Source organism: Tupaia chinensis, unplaced genomic scaffold, assembly GCF_000334495.1.
Source record: "Tupaia chinensis unplaced genomic scaffold, TupChi_1.0 Scaffold141861_1, whole genome shotgun sequence".
Lineage (NCBI taxonomy): Eukaryota > Metazoa > Chordata > Mammalia > Scandentia > Tupaiidae > Tupaia > Tupaia belangeri.
In genome coordinates, this window is record NW_006201718.1 from 562,838 (window position 1) to 570,540 (window position 7,703).

The window sequence follows — 7,703 nt, forward strand, 5'->3', positions numbered from 1 at the left end:
TGGTCACGCCGCAATCCTTTTTCCTCCATTCTCCTCTTGGAATCTTGGGCACTCATGCACACACACCCGGCGTGAGTTTTAAGCCACCGGGTCCGAGACACAAACCACGGTCAACTATGTGGGAATCCAGTGACATAGCCATTATGCTAACTGCTGGTTCCCTTGGGCTACTTTCTTTAAAGTCCTTTCTAAAGCCACCAGATCCTGAGTCAGGATTGCCTTGCCCAACTGACAAACACTAGCCATTTGGGCCTGGGTGACTAGAGGGGGTGGCTGGCCAGACAGGATCTTATAAGGGGAATAACCTTGTTTTGGGGGTGTGCATAAAGCTTAGAGCAGGGGTAGGGGAGGACATCCACCCAGGGGCATCCCATGTCCTGACAGAACTTAGGCAGGGTGGACTTGAGGGTATGGTTCATTTGTTCAACTCTCCCAGAATTCTGAGGTTGGTAAGCAGTGTGAAGCTTCCATTTTACACCCAAGGCCTTTTTCACTCCCTGCGTAACTTCTGAAATGAAAGCAGAACCATTGTCTGACATGAACATAAGAAGAAGCCCAAACCGAGGTGTGATTCTTTCAAAAGAGCTCCAATGACTTCTCTGGCTTTTTTAGTTTATCCTGCCTGAGTAAGTACAAACTAAGACTAGTAAGTACTGATGGCCCTACCATGGAGAAATCTGCCTCTAGCAACTCCAGAGGAGTTGTCCCACTGGCTTGTATTCCAGACGGCTGAGTTGGCTCCTGGGCAGGGTTACTTCTGTCACAGGTCTCACATCGCATGCTCACAGTTGCACACAATGATGGTAGGCAATTCAAGAAATAGTATTGGCCTAGCATGTTTTCTAGGTTATGAGTCAACTTGTGGTGCTGCTTTACCAATGAATATTCCAGGGACTGAGGTATGTATATTCATTTATATGGCAATCTCCACAAACCATCTTCTTCCAGAGTTGCTCCCTCTGATTTTGCCCAATGATGTTCATCAGGGATATGAAGGGGGCTTTTGGGAGACTTGAGTTGTAACATTCTAGTTACAGCAGTCAGGGTTTGATTGGCTGCAGCCTTGGCTGCCTGGTCTGCTAATTGGTTTCTCAGGGTGACAGGATCATCCTCACTCTGGCGTCCTCTGCAATGGATGATTGCCACTTCCTTTGGCTCCCAGACAGCTTCTAAAAATTGGAAGATTTTTTTTCTTTGTTTTTAACTGTCTTTCCTTCTGCCAAGAGGAGTCCTCTCTCTTGATATAATGCCCCATGGATGCCTAGGGTGGCAAAAGCATATTGTGAGTCCATGTAGATGTTTACTCTCTTGCCAGTCACCAATTTTAAGGCTAATATTAATGCCCAGAGTTCTGCCTGCTGAAATGACCACCCTTGAGGCAGTGTCCCAGCCTCAATCACTGTGTCTTGAGAGGTAACTGCATAACCAGCATATCAAGTTCCATCCTTCATATAGCTGCTGCTGTCAGTGAAGAGGGTGAGGTCAGGGACCGTCAACAGTGTGTCTACAGGATCAGGACATCCAGAAAAGACCTCATGGAGGGCTTCTTCACAATTGTGGTCAAGAAGCCCTACCATGACTGGGAGGAAGCTGGTAGGGTTGAGAGTATGCAGAGTCTGGAGCCTAATTTGGTTATTTCCAATCAATAAGCCCTGGTAGTGGGCCAACCTAGAACTGGCTAGCCATTTATATCCCCTGGTGTTCATCAGGGCAGTCACTGAATGAGGGACCCAGGCATTGATAACTTGGCCTAAGGTTAATTTGTCTGCCTCTTTAATTAATTTTACAGTGGCAGCAAGTGCTCATAGGCATCCAGAGGGCCATCCAGATGCCATAGGGTCAAGTCTCTTAGATAGGTAGGCAATGGGGCTCTTCCAAGGGCAAACAGGCTGAGTCAGATCTCTTTGTGTTGTTGGACATTTTTTTATATATGAACAGATTGAATTCTTAGGTGATGTCTGGGAGTCCCGAAGCGGGGGTTTTACCAATACTTGACTTGAGATCCTGGAAAGCCTGCTTTTGAAGGGTTCCCCATTCAAATGGGGCTTTTTCTGGGCCTCTGAGTAACTCATACAATGGTGTGGCCTCCTCAGCAAAGCCCAGGACTCAAATATTACATAATTCTGCTGCTCTCAGGAACTCTCACAGTTGTCTCCTGACTGTGGGCTAAGGCAGTCCACATACCACCTGTTTGCATTTGTGCGTGAGAGCATGGTGTCCTTTAGTCAAAATGAATCCTAAGAATTATACCTGGGTATGGCAGATTTGGGCCTTTTTCATTGAGACTTTATACTCAGCCTGGGAGAGAAGCTGGAACAACTCTTGAGTTTCCTTCCAGCAGTTTTCTGAGGTAGCTCTGGTGAGCAGGAGGTAATCAACATATTGGAGCAGAGCACACCCAGTTTCCTGACCTGGAAAATTCTCAAAGTTGGTAGCAAGGGCTTTCCCAGAGGTAAATATTCGCCATTTTTCCTCTCAGAACATTGTTACAGTCAGGATTTTGGCAGGGCTGACAGTCAATGCAGCAGAGCCTGATGAGTCAAAACTGATTGGTGCTCTGAGTTTAGTCAATAGGTCTCTTCCCAGAAATGGGACTGGACACTCAGGCAGGTAGAGGAATTTGTGGGTAATCAGGTGCCCCCCAGCTGGCAGCTTCTTGCCTATAAAAGGGACAGAGTTTTGGTATTTCCAGTGGCCTCCATAATGATGGCTTCTCTGCCTGATGGGAGGCCAGGAACTGGGTGACAATGGAATGTTCGGCTCCAGTATTTTTTTTATTTTTTATTTATTTATTTTTCTTGTTTCTTTTGTTCTTCCCCCCCCCCCAGAGAGGTTTTTGCCATAGGGCACATGATCTCGCCAGACAGAGAGAGACAGAGAGACAGCAAGCGAGAAATCACCCTGCAGGGGGGATGGCCACACTGCAATCCCTTCTCCTCCATTCTCCTCTCAGGATCTCTGGCACACACACACACGTGCCCAGCATGAGTTTTAAGCCACTGGGTCTGGGATTCGAACCATAGTCAACTACATGGGAGTCAAGCAACATAGCCATTACGCTAACTGCTGGTCCCCAGCTCCAGTATCTACCATGAATTTCATTGGATTGCCCCCCTACACATGCTTAGACATTAATCAGGGGATCCTGTGGGCCCAGGATCATGAAGCTGGGTCGGTCCTATTCTGATTCCATAATGGCTGGAAGGTCCCTTGGGGGTTCTGGGTGGAACATCTTGAGGGCTTCTGGTGGATTTTTGGTCATTCTCCCTTGATTTGCCTTCTGCTTGGGGCATTCATCTCTCCAGTGTCCATCTTCTTTGAAGTATGCTCATTGGGTTGGTCTAAGCCTGGGGTGGCCAGTTTTTGGCCAGCCCCTTAGACCGAGGGGGGGGGGGGGCATCCAGTTGTCTGAGGGTGGCAGCCAACAGGGTTGCTTTCTGCTTCATCTGCCAGTCTGCTTCCTTTTTTCCCTCTCCATCTCGGTTCACAAAGACTTGATTAGTAATCAGGAGCTGGGTGGCATTCATTCTAGCAAAGCCTTCCTGCTTTTCAAGTTTTCTACAGATGGCAGAGGCCAATTAGGCAACAAAGGTAGCCTTAATCATCTGCTGGCTTTTGGAACTCTCTGAATCAAATGGAATATAGATCTGGCATGCCTCACATAGTCTGTAATAAAACTGCCCCGGCGGCTCATCTATCTTCTGAATTATTTCTGTAGCTTTTACCATGTTAGTAGGATTCTTTGTACCAGCATTCATTTGCTGTAGGAGTATCTCTCAATACTTGCTGAGATGGTCACGTCCACTCTCAGTATTGAAATCCTAGTCAGGCTTTTCATTTGGAAAGCAGTTCTGGCCCAAGCCTCAGGATCTACTGCATCACTGAGAGCATGCTCTTGTAGCCATTTTTTTTTTGCTTCCACAAGGACTCTGTGGCACTTCTCTATGTTAAGTAGGATGAGGAGCAGTTGCCAACAGTTGTCCCAGGTGGGGTGGTGGGTTTGGAGTGTAGACTCCATGAGACCTATCATTCTCTGGGGCTGTTCCAAGTAGGAGGGGGTGGGGTGTTACCAATTAAGCAAATTGGTGGTGATGAAGTGCTGATAGTAGAGAGTTGCCCTGCCTTCTCTTATAGCCCCATCTGTACCTATCTGGGGGTCTCCAAAGGGGCATCCGAAGAATGAGGTTGCTCTGAGTTGCAGCAACTTGCCAGGTGATGGTGGGTGAGGCAGAATCTGGGTGTAGGAATTGGGACAGCTGGTGACCTCTCCCCTCAGGTGGTGGAGGTGGCATTGGCTCATCAGACTGCTCTTCAGGCCCTAGGAAAACAGATGGGGGTGAGGTTTCAATTATCAGCTCAGCCTTCTCTCTGAGAAGCCTCGGAAGGAAGATCACTGGTTGGAGGAAGCTTTTGAGTAGATGATAAATGCTGCCAGGTCGTGCTCCATTGATGTGATTTTTGAGTCAAAAGTCAAATTTAAATGATTTAATTTGAACACAATTCGGTAGAATAACTTGGCAGCACATGTAGAGGGAGGGCCTGAGTTTCTCCCACTTTTGGTTTGTGAGAGTTTGCTTTATATGTTGATGTGTATTTCACAAACAAACAAAAACTGTTCAAAAAATTTTTTAAAATAGAACAAGACATTTTTATTTTAATTTTTATTTATTTATTTATTTATTTATTGAGAGATTTTCACTGTAGGGCGCGTGCGCTCGCCAGACAGACAGAGAGAGACATAGAGACAGAAAGCGAGAAATCACCCCCCAGGGGGGATGGTCACACCACAATCCCTTCTCCTCCATTCTCCTCTCGGGATCTTGGGCACGCACGCACACGCGCCCGGCGTGAGTTTGAAGCCACCGGGTCCGGGACACGAACCGCGGTTGACTACGTGGGAGTCCAGCGACATAGCCATTACGCTAACTGCCGGTTCCCAAGATTTTTATTAATAACAGTTTCAGATTTTAATCATTTGAAAAAAATCTTTTTTTTTTTTTTTGAGAGGTTTTTGCTATAGGGTGCATGTGCTCACCAGAAAGACAGAGACAGAAAGTGAGAAATCACCCCACAAGGGGGATGGCCATGCCACAATCCCTTCTCCTTCATTCTCCTCTCGGGATCTTGGGCACGCACGCACACGCACCCAGCATGAGTTTAAGCCACCAGGTCCAGGACTCGAACTACAGTCGGCTACATGGGAGTTCAGCAACATAGCCATTACGCTAACTGCTGGTCCCTGAAAAAATCTTCAGAAGGCAGAAATAGAAACCCTAAAGCAAGTGCCCATGAACAGAAAGCTCTGAGCATCCTAGGAGTGAGAAAGGGTTAACTCAGTGTCTGTCAGCACTTAACAGAATTTTTAGGCTGTTATTAGAGTTACGAGGTCATTAAGAGTTGTTAAGTTGCTATGGGGACTGAGCTACAAGGTCACCACAGTCTGTAAATGTTCTTCAACACTTCTTGATAATTCACATCAGCATTTTCAAAGGCCAGTTGCTTCAACAACACCTCAGCCACATCTACATTCTCTGCCTTTGCAAAGATTTTTGCAACCTATCTATAAATGTGTCACAGTTGGTAGAAATTCATGTCCCAACCAGGGGCAAAATCTATGACCTGACATTCATTACTCTGCCTATCCACCTCTACAGGGAAAGCCATCCCATCAGCCTTTGTGTCCTCTCTCCCATGAACAGTGTGATAAACAGACAAAAAGATGAGTGCCCCCCAGAAGGGAGCAATCAGGCATCTGTCTGGCCATGTCCCTTGTCAGATTTGTGTAGTTCCTTGGCAATAAGCAATCAGATATTGAACCTTCCCAAGATTAAATGCATAGAGAGGGGCTGGGTCCCCAAGTGCCAGTTCTTCCACTTAGCCTTTACAGAACTACCATGGAAAAATGCAGTTAACAGACCCAATCATGCTCTGTAGCAAGAAGCCATGGAGCCACAAACACATTTGCTTGTCACAAACACATTCATTCGAGGCTATATATTCAATCCTCACATCAGCCGTACACCAGAAGAGTCCTAACTGCCGATTCTGTGACTGAAGGAGAGTGATCAGGTCTCCTCTTCTACTCAATCTGAGTAGGTCTATCTGACTAGGGTTCTACAGATCCCCGGGGGTTTACTAGATTACCAGAGTTGACCAGAGTTGATACATCAGAGGTCCAAGAACTGGTCCTTCTCTCCAACCAGAGTCCAATGGTCCAGAAATGCTCAGCCTCAGGGTGGGCACCCCAGGAGAGGGATCCTGTCAAACAAGACAGGAACATGCCTATCTTTCAATACTGTAGTGCCCATACCAGAGGGTGAAGAGCCCTGGGATTAGTGGCTCAAAGGGCCAGCCAGATTACACTTTCTGGCCAATGCATAGAAAGAAAAACAGACGCCGAGGAATGTAAATGGCACACAGATAGGAGAACTGTTATTATGCCAGTGTGCATAGAGGAGTTAATACTCTTAATTTCCAGCTGTGGCTGAAGTTTATGGGTGAATTGTTGAAGGGCAGTTTCAGCATGCTCAGAATGTCCTATCAGGGAAGGGACTCAGGGTCTGCCCTAATACAAAGCTGCAAGAGAAGCAAGGAATCCAGCCAGCTCAAGGCCTCTAGCAGCTCCATAGTTCAGGGGAGGGACAGCTAGCTCACTGGGGAACAGGAAGCTCAGGCAGCTATCATCCCTGGGCTACTTCAAGGTTGCTCATGAGTTCCTCCATGTCAGAACAGAAGGTTCAGGAAGTTAACAGCCTTGAGTGGTTACATATAATTTTCTTCCCTCTTATATTCTCCTCTGCTCCTCATCCTCCATCAACCCAGAGGGACTAGACAGGTCTAGAATCATAGCTTTCAAATACTCCCATATTGGCCATGAGAGCTGAGATCTAGTGCTTTTAGAGATAAGAACAATGAAGATGACAAAAGACTCTGAATAGAATCAATGCAAGAAGGTCCAACAGAAACAATGCAAGCAAGGAAAGAATGGGAAGACATAGTGAAAGTATTAAGAGAGAAACAATTCCAACCAAGATTATTATATCCAGCAAGACTATCCTGTATATGGGGAAAAAAAGATTAAAATATTCTTAGAAAAACAAAACCTGAAAGAATTAGCCAACAACAGACCAGGTCTTTAAGAAACTCTGAAAAGAGTCTTGTTCCAAGAAAACTAAAAGTGAACACCCAGAAATAAGGAAAAGGAAGACAACCAAGACAATGGCCAAAGTAAAGGTAGGGACAAGTTTGGAAATATTGATAATAACATTGAATGTTAATGGATCAAATTCTCCCATCAAGAGACACAGATTGGCTGAATGGATAAAAAAACATGAACCCTCTATCTGTTGCATGCAAGAAACCCACCTCATGGATAAAGGCATACATAGACTAGAAGTGAAGGATTGGAAAAAGGTTTTCCATGCAAATGGGAACCAAAAAAAAAAAAAATCTGGCGTCATGATGCTGATTTCTGACAAGATAGACTTTAAAACAAAAACTGTTTGAAGAGACAAAGAAGGGCACTATATTGTAGTAAAAGGGTCAATCGATCAAGAAGTTATAATGCTTATAAATATCTATGCACCTAACACAGGAGCACCCAAATACCTGAAGGAAATACTGTTAGATCTAAAAGGAGAGATAGATTGCAACACACTAATTGAAGGAGAACTCAACACTCCACTATCCCCTCTGAACAGATT